This window comes from Balaenoptera ricei, chromosome 8, assembly GCF_028023285.1.
Source record: "Balaenoptera ricei isolate mBalRic1 chromosome 8, mBalRic1.hap2, whole genome shotgun sequence".
NCBI lineage: Eukaryota > Metazoa > Chordata > Mammalia > Artiodactyla > Balaenopteridae > Balaenoptera > Balaenoptera ricei.
In genome coordinates, this window is record NC_082646.1 from 8,405,609 (window position 1) to 8,431,663 (window position 26,055).

The window sequence follows — 26,055 nt, forward strand, 5'->3', positions numbered from 1 at the left end:
AAGACCAAGAGTGGCCAGTCTGGGTGGAGCTTGGCCTTGAGGGGGTGGACAGAAGAGCAGAGGTGCTCAGTACCTGAAGCCCTCTGGACCAGATTCTTAGGACAAATCTCCCCCATCAAATGCTCACTACAACCCCATAGTTGGGGGATTTCTAGCCCATTTTACAGACAGAACAGCCACAATCTTATAGACCATTTAGAGGATCTTCTCAGAAGTTCGCCCAACATTTAAGAATCCTGAATCCTGAGCATCTTGCCCTCGGATCTGCCTAGATCTAAGAATCTAGGCAGAATCCTCATGACACAAGCCCATGGGGAACTGTTTCTATGGGGAGGGAGGTCAGGTCACATCAGGCCATCTTCCCAACCCTTGCTGGGCAGCTGGTAAAGGACCTCACTAGTGTCTGCCGTCCCCAAGTATATGCATCAAGGGAGGAGGAGACCCATCCCCACTGCAGGGCCCTCACCAGGCCCTCCGAACCACTGTTCTCGTCCATATGAGGACCGGAAACCAAGAGGGCAAAGCCTCTGTCTGACTATCCACACACTCCCCTTCTGATTCAGGCAGCACCTCCTCCAGGAAGGCGTCCCTGACTCCTGCAGCCACAGCGAGACCTCCTCCCTTGGCTTCATACAACCTCCTCGCGATGTGTCACACGTTCCTGTCTTGTGCTATTATTTAACTTTATAAATAAAGAGGATGGACACTGGTGGGAGACTGCCTGGGTTCAAATCCTGGCTCCCCCACATACTAGCTGTGTGACTTTGAACAGGTGGCTTAACCTCTGTGTGCCTCAGGTCACCCAAAAGTGAAGGCGGCAGGGCGTCCACCTCAGAGTTGTTATGAGAAGTCAATGAACTATAAGGTGTAAAGTGTTTAAAAGAGTGGTATGTAGCAAGCACTCAATGAATGTTTGCTATTATTATTATTCAAATATTAATATTGATGCTACTAAAGTATTGTCTCCCTAGCTAGTTAGTAGTCTAGTCTAGTTAGCTAGACTGGAAGTCTCTGGAGTGCAGGGCCAGAAACATGCTTCTTTGCATTATTCCCCATGTTAGGCAGACTTGCACCAAATAAGAGCTATACAACAATTTCCTGTGCACTGGCCTTTGCAGAAGACTGACAGCCCATTCATTTTACTTCCTAGTTCTGGGGAGAGAAGTATGTCTGCCTGTCAGTGGCCAATGGTCACCTTTACCAACAACCCCCAAGAACGACCCCAAAATGTCTCACAGCGAGATGAGCAGAAGCAACAGAGATTTTGGAATGAGCTTATGGCCCCTGAGGCCATGTGACCCCAGGAGCAGAATTCATGGAAGTCAAGGCCCTCTGGCCATCCCCCACCCACCCCCCAGAAGTAGAGGCCCACAGAGCAAACCTGTCATCCCCCAAGAGCTGTGTCATAAACAGAAAAGCCAAAACTTTGTAGAAAGAGTCCTGGAGGGAATCCCAGAGGCCTCAGTTCTCATCTTGGCTCTGTTCTGTGTGATCTTTCACAAGCCCCTTAACCTCTCTGGGCCTCTGTTTGGTCAGCTGTTAAATTAGAGAGTTGTTCAAAGACTTAGCTCCTCCCAATCCTGACATTTCAGAGAAAGGAAAAAGCATCTTTGAATGAACCTAACAAATCATTTCTCAGGCAATCAGTTCCCCTCACTCATTCATTCATTCATTCAGTCATTCCACAAACATTGGCTTGGCTTTCACTATATACAAAAGCACTATTCTGGATTACAGCAGTGAAAAAGAAGAGACAAAATCTGATAATTACAGGAGAAAAATAAAGGGGGTAGGGAGAGCCAGGGATGGGAGAAAAGGAACTTCATTTTAGATAGGACCTTCAGGGAGGGCCTCAGAGAGAGGATGACATCAGAGCAGGTACCTGGAAAAACCAAGGGAGTGAGTCAGGCAGATACCTGGGAAAGAGAGCTCCAGGCAGAGGGAACAGCCAGTGCAAAAGCCCTGAGGGAGGAGCATGCCTGACCCCTCCAGGTACCACAGGGTGGTGGGGGGGGGGGTTGGGCGGGGCGGGGTAAGGGCGGCTGGAGCAGCGAGGGAGGAAGATAGTGAGAGAAGTTGGACTGGGGAGGTAGGAATTCAGCCACAGTGAGGACTTTGGCTTTTACTCAATGATGCATCCATATCATTAAGGCTTTGACATAAATGAATTTGACACTGTTCAGTTATATGATGAATCTGTTCATTTTTCGCCTCTCCACCGCAGACCTGCAATCTATTTATGATTTTTATTATTATTACTTTCGTTTCTGTTTCTCTTTCCAGGCCTATAGCCAAGCTTTAGCCTGGTCTCCACTTCAGAATCTCAGCCTGGGTCGTCCCACCTCTCCTGAAGGTGCTGCCTGGTCCAGATCAGACTCCTGTGTTCTTTCCCAAGCTCTTCCAAGGTGTCCCTCCTGACCTGTCAGTCTGCCCCGTCCCCCTTGCCATCCATCAACCCCTTCCTCTCTCCCCAGGGCCTTCACACCGACTGTCCCCCGCACACACACACACCCTGGAATACTCTTTGCTTCCTTCTTTATTCACTTATGTCCTCCTCTCCCTTCAGGTCTCAGCTCAAACTTCTCTTCCACAGAGACCCTTCCCTGCTCTCTCTAAATAAAATCTCCTATTTAAATGCTCTCATAGTTTCATGTTCTTCCCTTCAAAGCTCTTGTTACACATGGTTTCTCAAATTTATTTGTATGACTTTTTTTTTTTAACTAATGCCTCTCTTCTCCATCCCCCTGTAAAGTCTATCAGGATAGAGGCTATGACTGTTTTTGCTCCTTTCTAGGCCAGGCACCAAGACAACGCCTGGCACACACTCAAGGTACCCAATAAATACTGGAAGAATAACTGAATGAGAAAATGAATGAGTGTCCCAGGCCTCCAGGTTATTGGCACCCTGGAGGCACAAGGCCTGACCAGCTCAGGGCTCTTTGGAGGCCCTGTGGGCGTGGTCAGAGCCCTGAGCTAAGTGGGGAGGGGGCAGGCCGGGAGGGGAAAGGACCTGAGCCCACAGAGCCCCCATGCCACATTGGGCACTTATCTGGGTTATCTCATTTCATTGTCATGGCCGCCACTTGAGTTGAGAATTACTATCCCATCTTACAGCTGAGAGAACTGAGCTCAGGAAGTAAGTTTCTCAAGGTCATATTGTAAGCATGTCTATAGTCAGACCTAGTCTTTCTAATTCCAAAGTCTATGCTCTTTCTGCTCTGCCCCGACGGCACTGGCCTGGGCAGTTTCTAACCCAGCTTTGCCACTGATTTCCTGTGTGACCTTAGGCAAGTTACTGCCCTCTCTGAGCCTCAATTTCTCCATATATAAAATACAGAGGTTGGAATAGATGTCTTATCTCCTTTCCAGTTCTGAGATTTCTGAGACTTTAAGATTCTATGCTTCTAAATTTATAAACTCACATAATGGGTGTTAAAGTACCTAGCTCAAGGTCAAGCACATGGCAGACACTTCATAAGTGTTCATTCCTCTCTGCCATCCTCCCAATTCCCTGTTTCAAAGAGTCCCTGCTTTGCAGCCCTCCCGAGGCCACCTATGCTGCCCTGGTTATCCCAGGAGCCCCAGAGCACTGCGCCTCCCCCCCACTCTCCTCGCCCCACCTTCAGGAAAGCCTCGCCAGCTCTGACATCCACGCCTCCAGCTGTGCTCCCCAGAGAGGCCCGTGCCTCCCTGCCCCCACTCCCTCCTGCCTCCTGAAGGGGAACTTTGGTCTGTGTCCAGCACTGTCGAGAGAAGGAAATGGTGGGAAGGGAACCCACACATCCTGAGCACCTAGTACCAGAGACTAGACCAGGCTCATTGAACCCCTGCAAAGAGCCTTTGTCCTCCCCATTTCACAAAAGGGAAGAAACTCAGGCTCAAAGAGGTTAGGAAATTGCCCAAGATCACACATCCAGCCTGTGGCAGAAGCCGGGCTTAACCCCTACCTGTCTAACCCCGAGGCAGATACACTTTGCCAGCCCAGGGGGATGCCGAAGCCTTGGGCAAAGGTCCATTCTGTACCACCAGCTATTCCCTCGCAAGCACCTTTTTTTTTCACATCTGTGTAACTTTGAATTTACAGCCCTAGTGACTTAAGCCCATCAATCTCTCTCTGGCCACCCCTCCTGCCTCTCCTCATTGTCCCCTCCAAAGTACCAGACTACAAAATATTCATAAGTTGTTCCCAGTGTTTCCAAAAGGATGGCATGGCCTCAGCCACTGCATCAAGGAAATAAGTCAAGAGGTTTACTCCATCCCCTCCAAGGGAAGGGGCCAGATCTTCCAATAAATATAGTCCTCCCGACGGTACCAAGAAAGAAGGGTGAGCCTTCCTCCCCAGCTCACAGCTGCTGCCCATGAGGGCTTTCCAGAAATCAGACTCAGGTAAGACGTCTTGAACGTCAACATCACCAGGCACCCCTGGATATGATCAGGGCCCTAACTTTGGAAGAGCAGGCAAGGGATGCTTGCATTTTCTAAAGGCTCCTCCTGAAAGCTTTGCCCTGGAGTAGTACGCGTTGGGAGGAAGGGGTTTTGTGGGAACAGCATCAGCTGTGCTCTTTGAAGCAGCCTGGACAGGAAACTCAGGTGAGAGCAAAATCACTGGCTGGCTGTTTCTGGTGCCCACTGTCTTTCTCCCGCCTTGTTCTGCCCTCGCCTGGGATGGAAAAGGAGCCCCTAGGGATGGAGGGGTTGGCCAGCTCTCTCTCTGGGAAGGGTCTCCTCTGAGCATGAGGTCAGGTGAAGCCAGCCAATGGTGACTAGAATCCTCGCCAGCTCCCTGCAAACTTCAGCCCGAACCTCGTGTCCCCAGGATGCCCTCCAGACCCCCAGAGGATGTACACCCCCTGGCTATACTCTCGTGGCTTCCTGGACTTCTCCTCTTATCATGGTTTCACTAATTACCCGCAGAACTTGAATGCCCATCTCCCCCCAGCAGACTGTGAACTCTACCAGCAGGGAGACCGTCTGCCTAGTTCACGGCCGTATCCCCATCCCCAGCACCTCCGCCAGGTCTGACATGTACAAGGTGCTCAATGAAAATCTATAGAATGAATGTTACTACCCATGGGGAGGAACCCGTGGCCTGGTGCGGGCTGACGGGACCTGGCAGAGGCCAGCCCCCGACACCAGGCCCCAGATGGCCCCTGCACTGGACTAGATGGGACAGCCACTGGCACACAGTAGGCACACAGTTCAGGTCTGTCTCTATGCCAGAATCTGGAAAACCACCTGAGGGCGCCATTCACACCCCAGCCGTGGGGCAGGCGTGACGGGCCATCCTGCCAGCTTTCAATCGCTTAAACAAGGTTGTCATCACTCTGTGAGTGAGCACGAGAGGTGGTGTGTGTTTGTGTGTGCGCTCGACTCCAAACTAATAAGAAATAGAATCTGTGACAACCGATTTTCTCCCCAACACGTTACATGGGAGGCAGAGTGTAGGCGCTTTCACTTATGTTTATATACCGTGCGTAACACATCCTTGGCCACTAACTCGCTTGGCCCACAGCCCTGGCAGGAGGCACTGTCACCACCATTTACTGAGGAGGGCAGTGGGGCCAGCTTTTAAGGTCCCGCGGTGAGCATACGGCTGAGTCACGGTTCAAACCCAAGGCTCTGGCTTGTTTGGCACCGGCCTGCCTCAGTCGTGCTCCTTGTCACACCGCAATCTCATCACCCATGACCTGCCCAGGCCACAGCCCTGTATCTTACACTGAGCTTGCTATGAGCTGGAGCACGGGGTCTGGGGTGGGAGGGAGATGGAGCAAGAAGGCAGCAAGCAATCCTGCAACTTTCCCCCAAACACGCATCTCCCTAGAGCAGGCAGCGAACTGGGCTAGAAAGACCACGGATCCAGGTGGACACCGAACCAGCTGCGTGACCTTGGGTAAATTCTCTTACCCCCTCTGAACCTCGCTTGCTTTCTCGGGTCCGTGGTGATGACCGGATAAAATAAAGAGTGAGAGCTGCCGGCACCCGGGGAAGGAGTGTCCATTCCTCTGTGGCCTTGTGCAGCTCCTCAGAAATCACAGGGCTCAAGAACAATCCTTTTCTTCCCTTGATCTACGTGCTAGCTGTGGCAGCCCATCTCCTCCTACCCTGGAAGGGTCCAGTCCCACTGTGGTCAGGCAGCACCGCCAGCACCACGACTCTGTGCAGAAAGAAAGCCCTGCCAGCAGCTAATGACACTGCCCAGAGTACAGCCCGCGAATGCAGTTCTCTCTCCATCTCTCCCTTCCAAAGCCAATGGAAATGACTTTGAAAAGTATTCCAGGAGGCCAGATGTCCAGCTTGGAAAGGGGTTCTCCCAGCAAACTGGGAGTCAGCAGGAGGTAGCACCCCGCCCCCATCTTGTTGCCACTAAGAGGCTCTCATGAACGGGGTGCCTTCCCAAGGAGAGCTGTGCCAGTGCAAGGAACAGTCACTTTCCCCGGGAATGGCCTCCAGAGAAGGCTGGGGAATCCTGTCGAGCTCTTTGGCTTTCCTCCAGATCATACTCACACGTGAGGGTCCCCAGGGGTCTGCCGCCCCACTGTGTGTCTAGCTCTCTCCTCCCAGAGCTGGGAGAGGCCTAGCAGGAGAGGGGCCGCGAGACGGGCTCCCATCGTGGCAGCAGAACAAGACCACCACTTCTACCCGGGCCACGGAAGAGCAGCAGACTTGAGCTCCCAAACCACTGGGCTCTCCTGCTTGATTTCTGTCCCCCTGGTCCTCCTGGACACTGCAGGACTCAGAAAGGGCCCCCCTCAGCAGGAGCTCCCCCAGCCCCTGCACCCAAACAAGGGAGGCCCAGCTGCCATTACATCTACGCTCCCCACCCCCTCGCTCACTCAGAGTTAGGCAAGTCCTACCACTATGGGCCAAATGTCCCCTGGTGCCTCACCACCTTTTCCTGACCCAGGTGCCTGGTGGTCTGGAGCACATACTTCAGCACGTATAGCCCACAGAGTCACAGAATAGTAGATCCCGAAGGGGCCTTGCAGATAATCTCATCTAACCTCTTCCTTGTACAAAATGAGGGTGCTAAGATCAAGAGAAGTTAAGAGATGTGTCAGAGGTCACACGGGAGAGGCCCCGAGTCCCATACGGCACACAGCTGGGCATTCATTGAATAGTGGGCTCAGGCCCCGCTCGTTGACGGATGGAAGGACCACCAGGGAGGGCTCGGGAGTGAGAACAAGCACCTGTCACCACGAGGCCCTGGGAGCACAGCCGGAGTCTCTCTGGGCTGCTTCTCTCTGCCTCTGATCTGGAATTGAACTCACAACCCACACAGAGCAGGGCCTCACCTGAGAAAGGGCGGGGACAGCCCTGGACTCCCGGCTTAGCACAGGCCTGGGAATAGAGCAGTACTCAGTGACAAGGGACCACAGAGTGAGGACTGTGAGAGGGACCTCTGGGGGGGGGCTCGCTCCCCCTGCTCCATCACGGACCCCCTGCGCCACCCTGGACTCAGCCTACTTGGAGTCAGCAGGCCCTGCCAAAAATGGGCTCAGTGTTCCCTGGTGTCCGTCAGGATGGAGAGCCAGAGGACCACGGGTATAGCCCCAGGACACTCTCTTCGCCCCGGCTGTGGGCCGGCTTGCAGCCTGGGTAGCAGATGGAGGCAGGGAGATGGCCCTGCAGCTCTGCCACCACGCCCCACTGCCACTACCCCACCTCCCTGCCCGAAACCCACCTCCTCCTCTCTGTGCTGACCAGCCCAGCCCTCCCGTAACCAAAAGCTTTGTGGAAGTGAAAAAAATAGATCTTCTAGGTTTGGGTTTCCGTAACAGCCCGTAGGTCTCTGCAGAGTTTGCCAACCTGGACCTGCCGCTTCAGCCATTCTCTGAGCCCAGGTTCCTTCCACTCGTAAAGTGATACAACAACTGCTTCACACTTCACCTACTTCACAACGTTGAGAGGCTCAAAAGAGAGAGCGCATGAGAATGTTCTCTATTAGGAAAGAAAACCAATATTCACCATGAGCACTTACAGATACTTTCTTCTAGAGTGTTAACAACGGTCCTGTGTGCTCCATAATATTACTATCCTAAGTAGGTAAGAAAACTGAGGCTCAGAGAGGTTCAGAGATGTGCCCAAGGACACACAGCTTAGTCGTAGTAGAACCAGGGTCAGAACCAAGAATGTGACTCCAAAGCCAGTGTTCCTTCTCCCAACACCACACCGTCTCAACAAAAGAAGCAAGTGATGCTTTTTATGAAAAAGCAAGTGAGTCTTCAGACAAAATGCTGCCCTTGTGGAGCCGCCCCTACTGCTAGACTTGCCCATTTGCCCTGGGAAGGCCATCGGTCAAGTCAAGGCCAACTCCCCACTGTCTTGAGAGACCCTACAACACAAGGGCACCCGAGGGCCAAGCCCTCACAATCCATGCCTTGGCGGCTGTATGCCGTCATGATACTTGTTGGTTTTGTGGTTGGATGGTGGTTCCAACGATTGTCTGTTGGTGAACCAATCCGATTTGAGGAAACACAAAATCACGGAACTTTGGGCTGAAGGGGGCCTCTGAGAGCAAGTTCCAGCTCCTCCTCGGACGGCTGAAGAAACTGACATCCAGAGGTCAGTCACGTGTTGTAGGTCACACAGCAAGTCAGTGGCCAAGTCTGGAGCAGAATCCACTGTCCCTGATCCCCAGTCCGAATCCCTGTTCTCCACATCCCAACCGCTCCGACATCGGTCAGCTTCGCAGCCCCCGAGAGGGCCAGGTGTGGGCCTACAGTCTCTGCTCTCTCGGCTTACGAAGAGCAGGGATAGTAGGTGAGAGAGGGGTATCACAGTCAGGAATGAAATGAGCTGGTCGGCCTCCTGCACTAAATCATAAGCCTAAGTTCTACGCATTGAAAGGTCACTGTGTGAAAGCAGCCCACCTCCAACAGGGAGGTCTGGGAGGCTCTCCTGAGGCAGTGGTGGCCCTTCTGGCCCCCTGGCCGTGGTCAGAGGAGGCTGAACTCTTCACGCTGCCCCCCCAGCCATCGCCATGACAGCACCAGAGCACCTTGACCTGGACAGTCTCACGTTCGCCCCTCCCCCTCCAGCCCCGTTGAGAGCTCACCTCCACTCTGTCCCCATCACTCGGCAGCCTCCCATCCCACTTCTGCCTCCTTTGGTTAATGATTGATTTCTGCCTTCTTTTCTTTCCGCCTCAGTGCGTGTGCACAGCATCTCTCATGCGTTTGTGTGTAAGTTTGTCCTCACCCAAATTGCACAGTCCCTGAGGACCGGGTCTGTGTCCCTGTCCGAAGTCTGTGTGCAGTGCGCAGCACACGGCTGTTTGTTCAACACTTGCTGATGTGCCAGTAACCTGTGGAAGGCCTAGGCCATGTCCTGGGGGAGGAGAAAGCCAGGGGGGAAGGGGAGGCTGGATAATGCACCAACTGGAGAGGAAACCCGCTGAGCCTGCCCTGGGTGCCAGACACTGTGCTCGCACTTTCCAGACACTCTCTCCACAATCCTATGAGCTACGTGCTTTTATTTCCCACTTTACAGATGGGGAAACTGGATCAAAGATGTTAAGCAACTGGTCTAAATCCACACGATTAGTAACTAGTAGAAGGAGACTTTCAGTGCGGGTTTTATCTGATGCTAAGCCCACACTCCGCACTTGTCGCAGCGCGTGGGCTCCGTGAGGACAGGGACTTGGTGGTTACATGTGTTTGTTCCGTTTGCTTTTGCTGCTGTATCCTCAACGCCTAGGACTGTGCCAGGCACAGAGGAGACACTCTCTACATATTTGCTGAACGAAGGAACAAAGGAATGAATGGATACCATGCTGCATCTCCCTAGCAGGACAGAGCAAGGGATCCTGATGCCAGGTTACTGGTTACTCTATTTCCAGGAATCTTGGACAACTGTTTGTTCCTCTCTCCACCCAGAAAAATAATCCAATAAACTAAGGATCCTCCAAAGGCCACGTGGTGGATGGCTGGGTTAACTAGGCATGGGATGGGGCTGGCGGGGGATTGCGGAGGCAGGTAGAAGCATAAGCTGAACACAAAAGGCTGGACGATGTGAGGGATTTAAAAGGTTCTCAGTGCCCTGTGACCTGCTGATTCGGGGCCACTCTCTGGCCCCTTTGGGTCTGACCCTCCTCCCCGACCAGGCACCCCACTGCCTTGACTGAGCTGTACTGAAATTGGCCACATTCCTATTGAGCAGAGAAACTAACAGTTACACCACCGACTCCGGCCCCATCTGAACCCTCCAGAGTCTGCTCTGGGCCCTAGGGCTAGCCGCTTTTCTCCACATTCCAGCCAAAAATAATATAAGAACGAAGCTGTTTGGCGGAGACTTAATCTAATCTTCATTGCTTCAGTTTTAAAATATCCTGCCTGGTTTAGGGTTTCTTATTACACAGAGGGATGTGTTTTTAGTGAGATAGGTCTTAGCAGAACCGTCCTTCTTGTAATTAGAAACCCAGGCAGGCAGGGCCTGCAGTGAGCCATCCAAGCCAAACAGCAGATCCCCCTCAAGACAACACGTTGGCAGCAAGCTCTTCCCGAGCTGCCCGAGGGCTTGGTTCTTCCTCACTCCTGGGGGATCGGGACCGAGGAAAAGCCAAGCTCTAGTAGAAGGACTGTGCCTTCCAACTCCCTCCACCCTCATCCTGTGTGTCCCAGCTCTCACCCCTGATCAGACTGGAAATTAAGATGCTGCCCAAGACTGCTGGAGAAGGATATGCGGAGGAAAAAATTACCCCAAGAAGTCCCCCCCAACGATGAGGGAGAATCAAAGGCAAGCATTCCACTGGAGCCTGTCTCCAGTATCAGGGATAACTTTAAAAACTCAGGCGCCGGAACGGAAGGAGGCTCCAAGTGCGTATACACTTTTGTATAACTGCTCCAAGTGCGTATACACTTTTGTATAACTGCTCCAAGTGCGTATACACTTTTGTATAACTGCCGGGTGTAACTTCTCTGGCTTTCTGGCCCAGAATCTGCTTTGATCTGCCAGCAATGGAGACTGCTAAGTGAGGTTCAAGCTGCGGCTAGCTCCAGACCAACGCCCATCCCCCCCCCGGCCCTAGCCCGACCAGATGTCACACACCAGTCCAGGCTGCGGCCTCTTCTTCCCAGTGACATAAAGAGAAGAGGCCGCATTTCTGACCAGTCAGATTCTGTGTTCATCTGATGCATGAAAGCTAGTCCAGGTAGCACCGCTGGGAATAAACATGCTGGTTCCCCCAGCTCCAGCTTAATTGCCTCTCCTGGAAAAGTGCAGGTGCATTTTGGAATCACAGCAGGGACTTCAAATTCCAGGATATAAGAAAGGCAGGAGTTTAGCCCCTTCACCCAAGCCTAAGAACTCCTGAGAGTTGTGGGGAAAGGCTCTGGGGCCAGGCAGGGCAAGAAAACACAATGAAGAAAATAACTTTGCCGCTCAGAAGCCTCCTCTCTCCCATTTCCTTTATTATTTAGAGTGCAGGATTCAGGCAGCAGTCACTCCTCAGAGCCTAATGAGGAATTCATGTGATACATTCCACTTTACAGATGAAGAAACCGAGATCAGGAAGCTAACTGACCCACTGTAGTCATGAAGCCAGAGAGTAACAGGGTATAAAACTGCCAGGTCCCCAAACTCCAGCCTAAACACTACCCAGCATGCTGACCTGCCCGCCTTGATTATCTCCTTCCTCCCTTTCCCACCAGGTATTAGATTTAATTAAATTAGCAGATCCCCATCACAACAAGCCTGGCCACGCAGCCTGGACGGAACCCAGCCAGTGCAACTCTTCCTTCTAAATTCTGCTTCTCAACATAATTCAATCTTCAATAAGTCACGGATCTCATGTGAAGTGTTTTATACAAAGCCTGTTGTGTTGGCTAGAATCAAGGCTAATGGTGGCTCATGATGATTTCACTTCCCATGTAACTTCCTCTGTGGCATCATTTTCACCCTCTCCATACTCTGATCTGCATTTTGTTTGATCCAGACACTTTGCTTCACATGCCAGCACCTCAGGCAATTGCATCACACATTTATATATATCTTACAGCATCGCTGTCCTGGTGCCACAGGAAAAAGAAAAACTTATAACAGCATTTCTCACCTTCCGCGAGCTAATTTAGAAAATGTGTTCCAAATTAAATAAATCGGGAACAAAAGTTTGAAATTGTAGATAGAATTTCGGGGTGGGGGCGCTAAATAAATAGCAAGGAAATCTTGCAACATGTTGGAGGCCTATAAATTTTATAGGTTGTTTCTTTAACAAAAACAAATTCAGTTGCTAACAACACAGTATTATTAAGCTGCTAACCTTTAAAAATCTAATTTGGCCTGCTCTGCTGCTGTTTCTGTTGCACACTGCATTCACCCAGGGTAAGGAAGTCAGGTTGAGGGGTTTGGTTTGGTTTCTAAACCAGGCTAATAGAGAGCCTTTTAAAACCCAGCCTTTTTTGCTTTCTAGGCAAGCCTTGGTCCCTAATGAGTTACAGCCCCAGGTTGGAGATGGACATAGCAGAAAGAAATTTAACACACACTCTGGTGCACCCATAAACCTCAAGGCCAAGGGAGAGGAGGTATGTTTCCAGTTAGGCTAGAACTCCGTGAATTCAGGATTCTCCACTCACAAGACAGTAATTCTCCTTATTTCATCACTAACTTACTTCAAATGTGTTTATACAATTTATTGCTACTGAACTTCCAGGCAACTGGTGTAGAGTTAATGAAACCCAGCTTGGAGAAGCTTTGAGCTTTGAACAACTAACCACAGTTTAAATGGTTATGACATGCGGTCAAAGCCACAGCCCAGCCCCACTGCAGTTTCTGTGTTAGGACCTAGTTAAAAACCTTGTCATCTCACCTTTTGCGCCAAATCAATTGAAAAAGGAAAAAGCCTTCCATGTTTCTTCTCAAGGTTCCCAGCCTTTCTCCCTGACATTTTTAACACATCTATCTCACTGAATGCAAGGCAAAGCCCCTCCCCCAGTCCTGAGTAAATATTTTAGTTGCAGTTTGAATGGGCAGCCAGTTGAAAGCCTAAAATCCAGTTTGAGTTTAATTGAACAGGGTCAGGCCTACATAAAGCAATGTAGAGAGGGGGTGTCAGGGGGAGGCACCAAGCAACATTTAAAATCAGACTCAGTGAAAAGTCCAAAAGGCAATACGGGAATGTACAGATGGCACTGGACTGGAAAATAAGTGAACTCGTCTTTCCGAATGACTTGGACATTGATTTTTATTAATCCTCGTTGTCATACAGCCTCCTCCCCCAAGCTCTGTCCATGTGGGAACTCCAGGACGCTCCCTCTTTTTAAACAGGCCCATTTTGGAAGAGTAAAGGGGAGGTACTGGATTGCCAGCGCTGCACAATAAAAGCCCTTTTTGAAAGCAGCACTTTCATTAACTTAAAGCAATCTACAGACTTAAAAGCAGAGAGCAGTAAACTCCCAGAAAGGATCATAAAACAGCCAGTCTCAAGTTGGGTACACTTCAGTGCAATTTGCACAAGGCATTTTACTGTGAGCGGCGGCCGGGCCCATCTCCCTCCGGTAACCCCCTGCCCCTTATTCTGAGCAGCTTCTCTTTCTCTGGGCTTGCATGCCTTTAGCGCTCACAAAGGGGAGGCGGTGACCGGGGAGTCTCCGTGGGGTCACGGCTCCCTCCCGCCCTCAGGCTCTCGGCGGGAGAGAGTGCGCACGAATTCCAAGCCTGCAAAACAACAGCCTCGGAGCTCCGCCGCTGGGCGGTCGCCGCGCCCCGGGCCGCCGCGGCCACTCGTGGGTCGCGAGCCTTCGGCGTCCCGGAAGCGCCGTCTGGCTGCCCCAGAGAGGGGTGCGAGGGCTGCGGAGGGCTGGGAGGGTGGGTTCGCGACTGCAAAGGAGAAATTGCAAATCTTCCTCCCGTTCACCCTCCCTCCCCCGCCAACACACTCTGCTTCCCTAGCGGCCCGAGGGATAACCTCCCTCCCGAGTCGGGACTTCTCTCCCACCGCCGAGCTAGGCCGGAGCCAAGCGGGGTGCAGCTCGAGTGGAAGATCACGAGCCCAAAGACTGGAGACCCTCCCTACCTTCCCCCCGAGTTCCTGAAGCCTCGAGAAGGCCAGAATGGCAGGGCAGGCAGGAGGGCTAGGGACTAAGGCTTTGCGCAATATAGCTCGTGTTTGGACACCATCATTTTCTCAGATTTGGGGAGGAGGAGATAGTCTAAATTTGCCTAAAATGCTAAGCTTTCGGTTTCCACTAGTTGGAAAATATTTCAACACGCTGGAGGAGTCCCGGGACAAGTGGGGTAAAGACAAGGGACTCCGAGTTCGCCCCTTTCCCAGGCGGAACGTCGCACCGGCGGCCCGGCTTGTGGGCTTCCGGGCCGGGCCTGGGAGAAGTGCAGACAGCGCCTGCGGGTCAACAGCTGGCGGCTCCGGTCAGGGCTCCAGAGCCCGCCCTGCCCTCGGCCGCAGCCCGGACTCCCAGGGCCCGGCCTGACGCCTCGCTGCTAGCGCCCCCCGCGCAGGCCGCGGCCCCTGCGGGCCACCGCATCCGCCCGGCCGCGCTGCGCCCGCACACCCGAAGTGGCTTCCGGAGCCCGCCGAGCCGCCAGGGTCGGGTCCTCGGATCCACCCCGAGCCCTGCGAGGCTACCCCGTCGCTTCGCCCAGAACATCCCTTCGATTTGTCCGCTTCCCGGAATCCTTCTCCTAGGGCCGGGTCCTGCGCGCCTTAAGTCCTTTCCTCCAGATCCGCTTTTGGGGAGAAGCAGCAGGAATTCGGGACTCGCCTGCCATGGCTCCTATCAACTACTTTCATCGCCTACCTAAACGCTTTTCAACCCACTTAGCGTGGGGAGTCGCGCGCGCGACCCTCCCCAAATTCCAATAGCTTCAACCCACCCACCCCACCACCAAAGCCGTGAACCCCTGGCTAAATCCTAAAAACGCCACCAGTTCCTCCGATTCCAGCCTCAGATGTAACCCCGGGCCCCTAACTCCAGAACCACCCCCACCCCCCACCCCCGCTGCTCTGGCCGGGGTATAGATTCGATCCCTAAGCTACTGAGCGGCCCTTCGATCCCGCTTCTGAAAACAGCTCGGTTCTTAAAATCCCAAACTCTAGCCTGGCCCTGAAGCCCAGCCCTAACGCACAACCACCACCCACCACCCACCCCCCGCCCCACTCCCAGTCCTAGCCGGGCTCTCCCCACCGCGCCGGAACCTCGGGCTCTCCCGCTGAGAGCCCCCGGAAAAGGCGGCACGCTTTGCTCGTTTCTTCCTCAGGATCTGGAGTCGGGAGAGCCCCGCACGCCTAACCCGAAAGAAACGCAAACTTTGCGCGGCAGACTCGGGACCCTGCCCCATCCCCCTCGGCTCTCTGCTTTGGGGCGCTTTCCTTCCCCCCCCACCTCTTACGAACTCATGCCCCCGTTCTAGAGCCAGGAGGGCTCCCTATTCCCGAACCTCGCCGAGGGCCCCTGCGCCTCCCCACACCTCGCCAAAGACACCCAACAATCCGCGGAAAGCCAGTAACCCTACAAATTATTGCTCCTCCCGCGGGTAGGGTCCCTGAGCCCGGCCCCTGCGATCCCAGCTTGCCTGGCCCACAGCTTGTGCTCCGCTCTCCCCACGGATCCGCCTGCAAACCCCCACCCACCCTGGCTCCCCAGGCCTGGCGGGACGCGGCCGCGGCTCCCGGACTCCAGGCACCCGGCCCGAGTCTGGGGCTGCTCCCGCTTCCAGCCGCTTGAAGGCAGCTCCAAGCTGCTGGCGCAGAGTAGCTCCGGCCCAAAGGGCGCCCGAAGCCGGGAGAAAGAAAGCGAACCTGGAGCCGGCCCGCCGCTCCCAGCCTCGCCCGCGGAGCGCCCAGCCCCGAGCTGCCCGCACCGGGGCTCCGGCCCGCGCGCACGTCCCTACTCGGGTCCCCGGCGCTCCCAGCTCGCAGCTCCCCGCCCGCCCGCCCGCTACGGTGTCTTGGGCCCGCGGCGGTCCGAGTCGGCAGCCCCGCTCCTGGCACCCGCGGACAATGCGCGCCCGGCCACCGGCCCGAGCGGGGCGAGGCGGCGGCGGCGGCGGGGCTGCGCGCTGGCCGGGCCCGGGCGCGGGCGGGCCGCGCGGCTCCGGCCGCCTCCTTCCCCGGCCTCGCCACCACTCGCGCTGCTTCGCTCCGCGCTCTCCCGGCGCTTCCCCAGCTTCTCTGCACGCTCCCGCCGTCCCTCGCTGCTCTCTGCCTCCCTCCTCCCTGCTGCCTCCCTCTCTCTCCTCCCTGCTGCCTCCCTCTCTCCCTCTCTCCTCCTTGCCCTGTCGCAATGAATAATACTCTGGCTTGGGGACTGGAATAAAACACACGCGCTCTGAGGCAGCCGCCCGCAGCAGCAGCAGCAGCCGCCGCCGCCGCCGCCGCGCCGCCGCCGCCTGCAAAAGCGTCTCTGACATGGAAATGAATGACAGCTTACCTGATGCCAATCTTCATCAGACTGACACCGGCGTGACAACACAGCCTATACTTCCCAGCACTGCTCGGGACGTCAGCGGCACAGGGACCCGCCCCCCGGAGCCCCCCCCCCCCCTTCACACACCTCCCCTCTCCTCACTCCCCCTTTCTCCCCACCCCCTCAACCCCCCCCTCCCGGCCCCGGCCGCTTCCAAGTCGGAGCAGCCGCTGGAGTGTCTCCCTCTGCTGGAGGCTTTTCTAAGACGCCGGGCGCGGGCCTGCTCCAGCGGCCGGGGAGGCAGCAGAGCGCTGGAGAGACAGCGTCAGACTGCGAGGTTGCCTCGGACACAGGAACGCGGCGGACCCCCAAGGAGCTCGGGAACCCTGCCCCCGCCCCCCAGGCCAAGTCCTCCTCGGCAAACACCCGAGGCCGAGTTTCAAGACATTCTGGGCTCAGGGGCTGGAGATGAGGTGAAATTTTCTGTGGACCCCAAGAGAACTCCCCAGAAATTATGAAACTTAAAACTGGCAAGAAATCCTTCTTTCCACCACCACTCCTCCCCCACTCCCACCCCATTCCTGCCTGGCTGGCCTCATTTTTATGATTGCATTTGAATAATTCTCATTACCCTGGCCCCAGAAAAGTTGCTCAGGTGACACTCTGGTTAGTTATTCCTAATCTCAAGAGCTTTCTGCTCTGGGCTTCCTGGGGCGTTTGGTTCACCGAGGGGTGACTGCAACGGTGGGGCAGAGGAACAGATAAAAAGGTGCAGAGGCTTTGTCAGTAAATCACCTCTTTGCAAATGCCGGGCAGGCCTGTTTTAAGCCACTGCTATTTTTATTCTAAAAAGTCGCAAAGGTCTGGGGGTCGGGTGGTGTAATATAAAGAGGGAGGCCGGCTGGGGTGATTTCCGGGGGTGGGGGAAATTCACCTAAGTCCCTTCTAGGAGGAAGACCAACGCAAGCAAGCATCTGTGGTCAGACATGTGCCTTCTTTCATTCCACAAAGATTACGGTCCTACTAAGTGAGGAGTGCCAGGTGGGGACACCCAGCCACCTACAGATGCAGGCTTGCTTGCTTCCACAACTTAGCACATGGCCCTCTGCATAAATGGACAAGAGAACCCCTTCTTCCCCCATGAAATTTGCTTCTTGCTCCCTGTAGGGGAGCCATTTCAGCCACAGTCAGGCAGCGATTGATCCGCTGACCCCAGACCAGGCAGGGGGCCTAGACAAAGACACTGATGTAAGCAAGGAAAGCAGAAAGTGAAATCCAAGCAGACCAGGTTTTGGGTAAAGAATCTGACCCAAGAAGTTGAAGGCTGCCCCTTTGCTCTTTCCAGGCCTCTGGGTCATTCATTGTCTGCCTTCTCACGGGCAAGGATGAGAGCCATTAGCTGTGGCTCAGGGGAGACAGCTGAGACCTTTTTTGAATCACATCCCAGGTACAGCAAATACTGTTTGTCAAGATCCTCCCAGTACCTCCCCCACCCAGATTCAACCTCCAAAGTTGCCTGTGGAAGAAACTTCACTGGAGCCCCCATCGTAGACGGAGTTCAATCCTCTCACCTTCACACAGAACCTCCAAAGACTTCACTATGTGTATTCATGTCACCCCAGCCTCTGATCTGTGGTCAGAAACTCTGGCTGCTGACAGCATAATCGCTATTATATATTATACATTGTATAATAATATAATAATAATGAATGCACTTGCCCTTTTTATGTAGTACAGAAGCAGCCAGATTCTCCAACCCAGAGGCTGGAGGTCAGGCTGCCATAAACTCTCAGAGGGAAGCCCTCTTCAGATACAGGAGGGGGAGGGGAGATCCATTTGCCCCGGCCCAGGACGCCTGGAGAGAGGGTTTTCTCTCTTTCCCAGGGCTCCTAGTGAGTTGCTGTAGCTTGCAGAGTCAGAGGGGAGAATCAGGCTGAATGTAAATACTTAACCCCATCAGAGAGGTGTCAGTGAGCCGTAAATAGTACTGCAGGCAACAGCCATGCGTCACTGATTCACACTTGTCACACCCCTCATTTCCTGAAATCCAGTTCGGTGCCCATCTCTTTCTTGGTACAGGCGATCCATTGCCATGAGCTATTAATTTTTGGAGTCTTCTTATATACTGTGATTTCTACTAATACCCTATTGAGGCTTTAAAATGCACATTGTAATTTTAAATAAATATATCTTACTTTGACTATTTTTGTAATTTGCAAAAGCTTAAAAAAATGATTACCTCAGGCTTCCCTGGTGGCGCAGTGGTTAAGAATCCGCCTGCCAATGGAGGGGACACGAGTTCGAGCCCTGGTCAGGGAAGATCTCACATGCCACGGAGCAACTAAGCCCGTGCACCATAACAACTGAGCCTGCGCTCTAGATCCCGCAACCCTCAACTACTGAGCCCGCGTGCCATAACTATTGAATTCCACGCCTAGAGCCCGTGCTCTGCAACAAGAGAAGCCACCACAATGAGAAGCCCACGGACTGCAATGAAGACCCAATGCAGCCAAAAATAAATAAATAAATATTTTTAAAAATGATTATCTAAATGTAACTGTTGTTCTTATAATCATTCAAAGCAAATATTTCTCCTGCACCCCCTGGAAGCTCAGCTGTGTGCTAGAGCTAAGGATAAAGGGCAGAAGCAAAGAAGTTCAAGTACCAGCTCCTGTCCTCTAGGAGCTTCCATTCTTGTTGAAGAAGGCAAAGCACCAATACATAAAACATTAAATAATAATAATACAAGAATCCAACAGAAGACATGGCTAGTAAATAATTAATGAAAAAGTGAATCGGGGCTTCCCTGGTGGCGCAGTGGCTGAGAATCTGCCTGCCAATGCAGGGGACACCGGTTCGAGACCTGGTCTGCGAGGATCCCACATGCCGTGGAGCAACTGGGCCCGTGAGCCACAACTACTGAGCCTGCGCGTCTGGAGCCTGTGCTCCGCAACAAGAGAGGCCACGATAGTGAGAGGCCTGCACACCGCGATGAAGAGTGGCCCCCGCTTGCCACAGCTAGAGAAAGCCCTCGCACAGAAACGAAGACCCAACACAGCCATAAACAAATAAATTAATTAATTAAAAAAAAAAAAAAGTGAATCGACAATATGTCAAATTCCATGAGTTCCATATCTAAATTTTGGCTTTGTCGGTGAGTAGAGAAGGGATAGAGTGGAAATTAAGTCTGTAGAATTCACTTCAGATATTCTCCCATCTCTCCCCCATCATCCTTCTGAGAATGAAGAAAAGGATGGAGAGGGGCACACATGTCATGTAAGTCACCAACCCGTCAACATTAGAACCAAACAGGAGTTCCTACCAATCCTAGCCATCTCTCTTATATGTTGGCATTCGTAAGGCGTGGTTCTGGGCCATGTTCTCACTGTATCTGCACTTGATTTGTCTTTAGTATAAGCAGTTAACAGCAGCCCAGGTTGTCCCCTCTGAGCCCTAGACATATATAATCAATGGCCTAACTGAATCCTGTCTGTATCACCCTATGAATACAAATTTAAGACTTGTCTGTATTAGTCTGCTTGGCCTGCCATAACAAAATACCACAAACTAGGTGGCCTAAACAACAGACATTTATTTTCTCACAGTTCTGGAGGCTCGAAGTCCAAGAGCAAGGTGCCAAGTAGGATTAGTTCCTGGTGAGACCTCTTTTCCTGGCTTGCAGATGGCACCTTCTTGCTGTGTCCTTACATGACCTTTTCCTTTGTGTGCACCAGAGAGAGACAATGATCTCTGGTGTCTCTTCCTCTTCGTATAAGGGCACCAATCCTATTGGATTAGGGGTCCACCCTTATGACCTCATTTAACTTTAATTACCTTAAAGCCTAACTTCAAATATGGTCACAGTGCAACTTCAACACGTGGGTTTAGGAGAGACACGATTCAGTCCATAACACTGTCCACATGCTTGTTTCCTTTATTCTCAACTTAATTATTTTTGATGAATCTTGATAGATTGTGAGTTCTTTGAGCATGGGGACAGTATCCTATTTCATCTTAGAATCCTTAGAACCTGGTACAGTGCTCAGTCCAGAAAACATATTAAAGAAATACTTGTTGAATTGAATGAATGGAATTTATCTCTCTATCATTGCCCCAGTCCAGTTGAGGGACTTATCACCCATCACCTGGAGTATTTTGACGATTTTCTAACTGGTCTAATGCCTCCAATATGCCCAATACTTCCTATACACTATCACCAGAATGTTCTTCCTAAAACAAAGGTTGTCTCACACCTTGGCTTCCCCTCAAAATCCTCAGTCACTTTCCATTGCTTATAAGATTCAGCCTAAAATGTTTAGTGGGCCTTATAATAAAAAGGATGGCCTTCAATGCCGCATTCCTTAGCATGGCATTCACACTCCTCCTCCTCCTCGTCTGGCCCTGTCCACCTTTCAGGCTCATCTCCTGTATTCCTACCTACACCTCCCAACTCCACCTTCAGTGGTTCCAAGTGCTGCCCATGGACTTCCTGCATGACAATCCCCTGGGGAACCTCTCTATAGTTCAGGGTTCCTAGTTCCATCCTTGGAGAAAACTGGTCTAGAGAAGGGCCTGGGAATCTGTATTTTTAAAACTGCTGCATGAAGTGAATGAGAAGACAAGCCACAGATGGAGAGAAAATATTTGCAAAGACATCGGGTAAAAGACTGTTATCCAAAATGTATTAAAAAACTCTTAAAATTCAACATTAAGAAAATGAACAGGGCTTCCCTGGTGGCGCAGTGGTTGAGAGTCTGCCTGCCAATGCAGGGGACACGGGTTCGAGCCCTGGCCTGGGAAGATCCCACATGCCGCAGAGCGGCAGGGCCCGTGAGCCACAATTACTGAGCCTGCGCGTCTGGAGCCTGTGCTCCCCAGCAAGAGAGGCCGCGATGGTGAGAGGCCCGCGCACCGCGATGAAGAGTGGCCCCCGCTTGCCACAACTAGAGAAAGCCCTTGCACAGAAACGAAGACCCAACACAGCCATAAATAAATAAATAAATAAATAAAAATTAAAAAAAAAAAAAAGATTACTAAAAAGAAAATGAACAACCTAATTAGAAAATGGCAAAAGATCTGAACAGACACCTCACTAAAGAAGATACACAGATAGCAAGTAAGCATATGAAAAGGTGTTCAACATCATATGTCATCAGGGAAATGCAAATTAAAGCAAGATACCACTGAATACTTACTAGAATGGCCAAAATCTGGAACACTGAAAACAGCAAATGGGGATGAGGATGTGGAGCAACAGGAACTCTCATTCGTTGCTGGTGGGAATGCAAAATGGTGCAGCCACTTTGGAAGACAATTTGATAGTTTCTTACAAAGGTACACATCCTCTTACTATATGATCCAGCAATTACACTCCTTGGTGTTTACCCAAATTAACTGAAAACTTATGTCCACACAAAAACCTGCACACAGACGTTTACAGCAGCTTTACTCATAGTTGCCAAGTCTTGGAAGCAACCAAGATGTCCTTCAGTAGGTGAACAGATAAACTGTGGTACATCCAGACAATGTGATATTATTCAGCACTAAAAAGAAATAAGCAATCAAGCCATTAGAAGACATGGAGGAACCTTAAATGCGTATTACTAAATGAGAGAAGCCAACCTGAAAAGGCTACATACTGAATGATTCCAACTTTATGACTTTCTGGAAAAGGCAAAACTGTGGAGACAGTAAAAGGATGAGTGGTTGCTAAGGCTTAGAGGGTGGGGAGGGATATGAATAGGTAGAGCAGAGAGGATTTTTAAAGCAGTGAAATGCTTTGTATGATACTCTAATGATGAATACATGCTCATTATACATTTATCCAAACTCACAGAATGTACAGCACCAAGAGTGAGCACTATTGCAAACTGCGGACTCTGGGTGATGATGTGGCAATGGAGGTTCATCAGTTATAACAAGTGTTCCACTCTGATGGGAGATGTTGCTAATGCGGGCGGCTGTTCGTGTTGGGGGGAGCAGGGAGTATAGGGGAAATCTCCATACTTTCTGTTCAGTTTTGCTGTGAACCCAAAACTGCTCTGAAAAATAAAGTTTATTAATTTTTTTAAAAAGCCACTGTGATGGAGAGGCTTGGACACTTCCATCCTAGCCACCCCTGGCGCTCATGGATAACAGAACACATCACACACTCCCAACCCTTCCCACACTTGCTCACGCTGTGCCTTCAGCCTTGACTTTTCCTTCCCTCTTTCCCTACCTTCCAAAGTTCTATCTGCTGTTAAGACTTAACTGAAGTATCACCTCTTTTTGAAACTTCCTTGGATTCCCCGGCAGAGAGCACTAGCTTTGGAATCGCAGGGACCTGGCTCAAATCTCCACCCTGTCACAAAGTAGCCCAGTGTCTGGGAAGTTCCTGACGCTCTCCAAGTCTCTGTTTCTGCTCTTGTGAAATGAGGAGGATAATAGTATGCAATTCTTGAGCCCATGGGGATTAGATGAAATAATGAAGGCAAAGCGCTCAGCACAGTCTCTGGCACATGGGAGGCTCTGATAAACAGGGCCATTAGATTTAATGGCCCTTTCCCAGGGTTTCCACAGCACCTGCCTGCACCTTTATTATAGAGCTTATTTAATCGGCCTGAGGATGGGAGATAGCATTTACTGAGAATGCTCTGACAGGCTCTGAGGCTGTAAACACAGATAATGGGAACAAGGAAAGGAGGAAGGGGGTGCTTACTCTTTACCTAAAGCCCCTTCCTGACCCTGGAACCAGGTGGGACTGTGGCGCTCTGGGCAGCCAGCGGCAAGTGAGGAAGATTCCATTCCTGATTAAATGCATGAAACAATGTCCCTCAGAGACTGGGTTTGGGGACCAGAGCAGTGAAAATTCAGATGCTATAAATCCTCTGAAAGGTAGGGCTCCAGGATTGTGCTCCGAGTTGGAAGTGGGGATGTCGAGGCCCCATGTACATCTCTGATTCATTTTTTTTTTTTACCCTGTGAAAGCCTCTCTGGGTATTCCATTCCATTCAGCTCCCACCCTCTGAAGCATGGGGGCTGCAACCTGTCCTCTGGGCACAGATAGGCAGCTAATTGGGTCATGTCTCTAACCAGCTTCTCTAATATAGGAGTAATATAGTCCCCAAAGCCTTGCAAAAAAAAACCCATCTTTCTTATGGTGCCGATGTACATGTGGGAAGATTCTTCAAGCACTGTCTCCCGCCCTTGTCTTATTCTGCCAATCCCCGCCCCCAACACACACACATACACACGCACACACACAAATATATACGCTCTCAAGGGAGCTGCCCGGCCTTAGCTCCAGATGAGAGGGTCTGTGGGAAGCAGGAAAGGAAAGAGAAGAGTTTGGAGTAATTCTTCATTTCTTTCCAGGTTCCAGCAAGGAGTGGGCAGTATCACAGCCAGTCTGAAAGAACTGAGCAAGAGGTCTATTGAGAGAGAGGATATCTGGACTGTAAAATGCTATGATGATTTCCAAAAATGGCATCCCAAGAATTTGGTCACAAAAAGTTGAGAAAGGAAGATACGAAGCCATGCTGTCCCACATGGCAGCCTCTAGCCACCAGAAGCTACTGAGCACTTGAAATGCAACTGTTCAATTAAGGTGTGCTGTAAGTGTAACACCCATAATGGATTTAGAAGACAGTATACAAAAGGGTGTAAAATATTTATTAATAATTATTTTATACGTATGAGATACTGCAATGGTAGTATTCTGGATACATTGAATTAAACAAAATAGGTTATTAAAATATTTCACCTGTTTCTTTTACCTTTTTAATGTGGCTATTAGAAAATTTTAAATTATTATGTGACTTGCATTCATTTCTATTAAAGCCTCTTTTCTGGGCTTCGGTTTTGCCCTGGTATAAACTGTGTCTAGATGCTGAAACCTTTATCATTGATCATGTATCACTCAGGCTCACCAGTTCTTCAATCTACTCTGCTTCCTGCCAACACCACCCAGGACCAGCCGAAGGGTGATGGGGTGGGGGGAGGCCAGCAGGACATTCAATGCCTTCTCCCTCAGACTGCAGAAGTTGCTAAGATCTCCCCTCCTCTGCTCCCAGGGTTACATGGAGTTTTGAAATATCTGCTCTCTCCAAAACAAAGATCTCTTCTCCTACCTGTACTGGAGGACCCAGCCCTGAACCTCTCTTCCCCCATATCCTTGTCAACCACCTCGTCACCATCACAATTGTCACCTCTGCTTTCACTGTCCTCTCCCTTGGCTCCATCCACATCCTCACCACCCTCATCATCACCACCTCTCACAGATCTGCCCTGCATTCTTCTGCCCATCCAATGGACCATCCCTACCCTGTCTCCAGGGATGACCCTATCCGTATTTGTTGCCTTTGATGCTGCAGCCAATCTCTAAACCCTCCTGAGCTGAGGATTGTGCATGGTTGGACGCCCATCTTCATTCTGGTGACTGGGGCCTACAGCAACCTGACTGCGGGGCTCAGAGAACCAAGCAACAGCTCTGGGAAAGGGGGAAGGCCACAGCCCTGGCAGAAGCTGGTCACGTCTCATCCCGTTGTAGGGGGAGGGTGAAGAAGAGTGGTCTAGTGAGAGAGCAAGATACCCAACTTACCCAGCACGGGGAGCATGGTTTGCTCAGCAGAGAAGAACAAAACCAGGCGACGCCAATAATAATAATAGCCAATATGTATTGATTATTTGCTCAGTGCCAGACTCCATGCAAAGTGCTCAACATGCAATGTCTCATGAGGTCCCCACAGCACTCCCGTGAAGCTTAGGTAAGGAGAGTAACTTGTCACCATGGGTGGACTCAGGCGGGCTGCCTCTGGAACCCACACTCCAAACCACGGTCCTGCATTGCTTCTTCAGAAGCATACGTGTTCACTCCCTCACTCCCTCATGCACTCACTCATTCATTCTTCTTCAGCATGTGTGTACTGAGAGCCGCTAAGAAACGTGCCAGCTCATTGGTTCCCATTCAGCATCCAGGCTGGCCAGGCACATCCTAAGCCCTTGGACTACAAAGATGAACAAATCACCATCCCTGAATGCACAGCGATCTTGTTCGGGGGCCAAGAGAGAGATGGAAAGCCTAACTCTGTCTTCGAATCCCTCTCCCATTCTGCAGGCTGAGAAAGTGAGGCCGGGTAGGAGAGACAAGGAAGGGGTGAGCTTCAAATCTCTCCTGACTAAATGGGGCCAGTACGAGTCAGCTTGGATTCTCCAACCAAACCATTTTGTCATCCAGCCCCACCCTTCCCTGGAGATTCTGCAGACATACTGTGTCACTGCTTGGCTGTATGTCCTCTTGACAGACTCAGCTTGGCTTCTTCTGCTTTACACTACACTGGCAGCTATCACAACGTGCAGTGGGAAAGGCCACACTCAAGTCAAAACTCATCCTCTCCAGAAACTCTACGTAATTCAGACACCCATGTCCTGGAGCCTTCTGAATTCATATGCTCACATTTCCACTATAGTAGTATGCACTGGAATGCCACTTTGTACATGTGCTTAAATTTCAAATATGTATGCATTAGCTCCCCAAGCAGATTTTGAACTTTTTAGAAGCAAAGAGTGTTTCTTTTATATTTTATCTTGTTCTTCCCAATCTCGCAGCATTTGGTAGCAACCTCAGCCTATTTGAATTGCCTAATAAATGCTGATGGCTTGATGTACTGTGTGCAGACATAACTGTGTGTGTGTGTTTGTCTGTCTGGGTAATATC

At 51.4% G+C, this 26,055-nt stretch overlaps 1 protein-coding gene across 4 annotated transcripts in view; it reads right to left on the minus strand.

The window, feature by feature from the left end:
* PKNOX2 (PBX/knotted 1 homeobox 2) overlaps nt 1-16,457 on the minus strand; it is a 258,706-nt gene extending 242,249 nt beyond the window's left edge. For all 4 annotated transcript variants that reach the window (XM_059930120.1, XM_059930121.1, XM_059930118.1 and 1 more), the window contains exon 1: nt 16,383-16,457. The gene's annotated coding sequence lies outside the window, so the exon portion shown is untranslated. The remainder of the gene's footprint in view (nt 1-16,382) is intronic.
* Nucleotides 16,458-26,055: the final 9,598 nt, after the last annotated feature.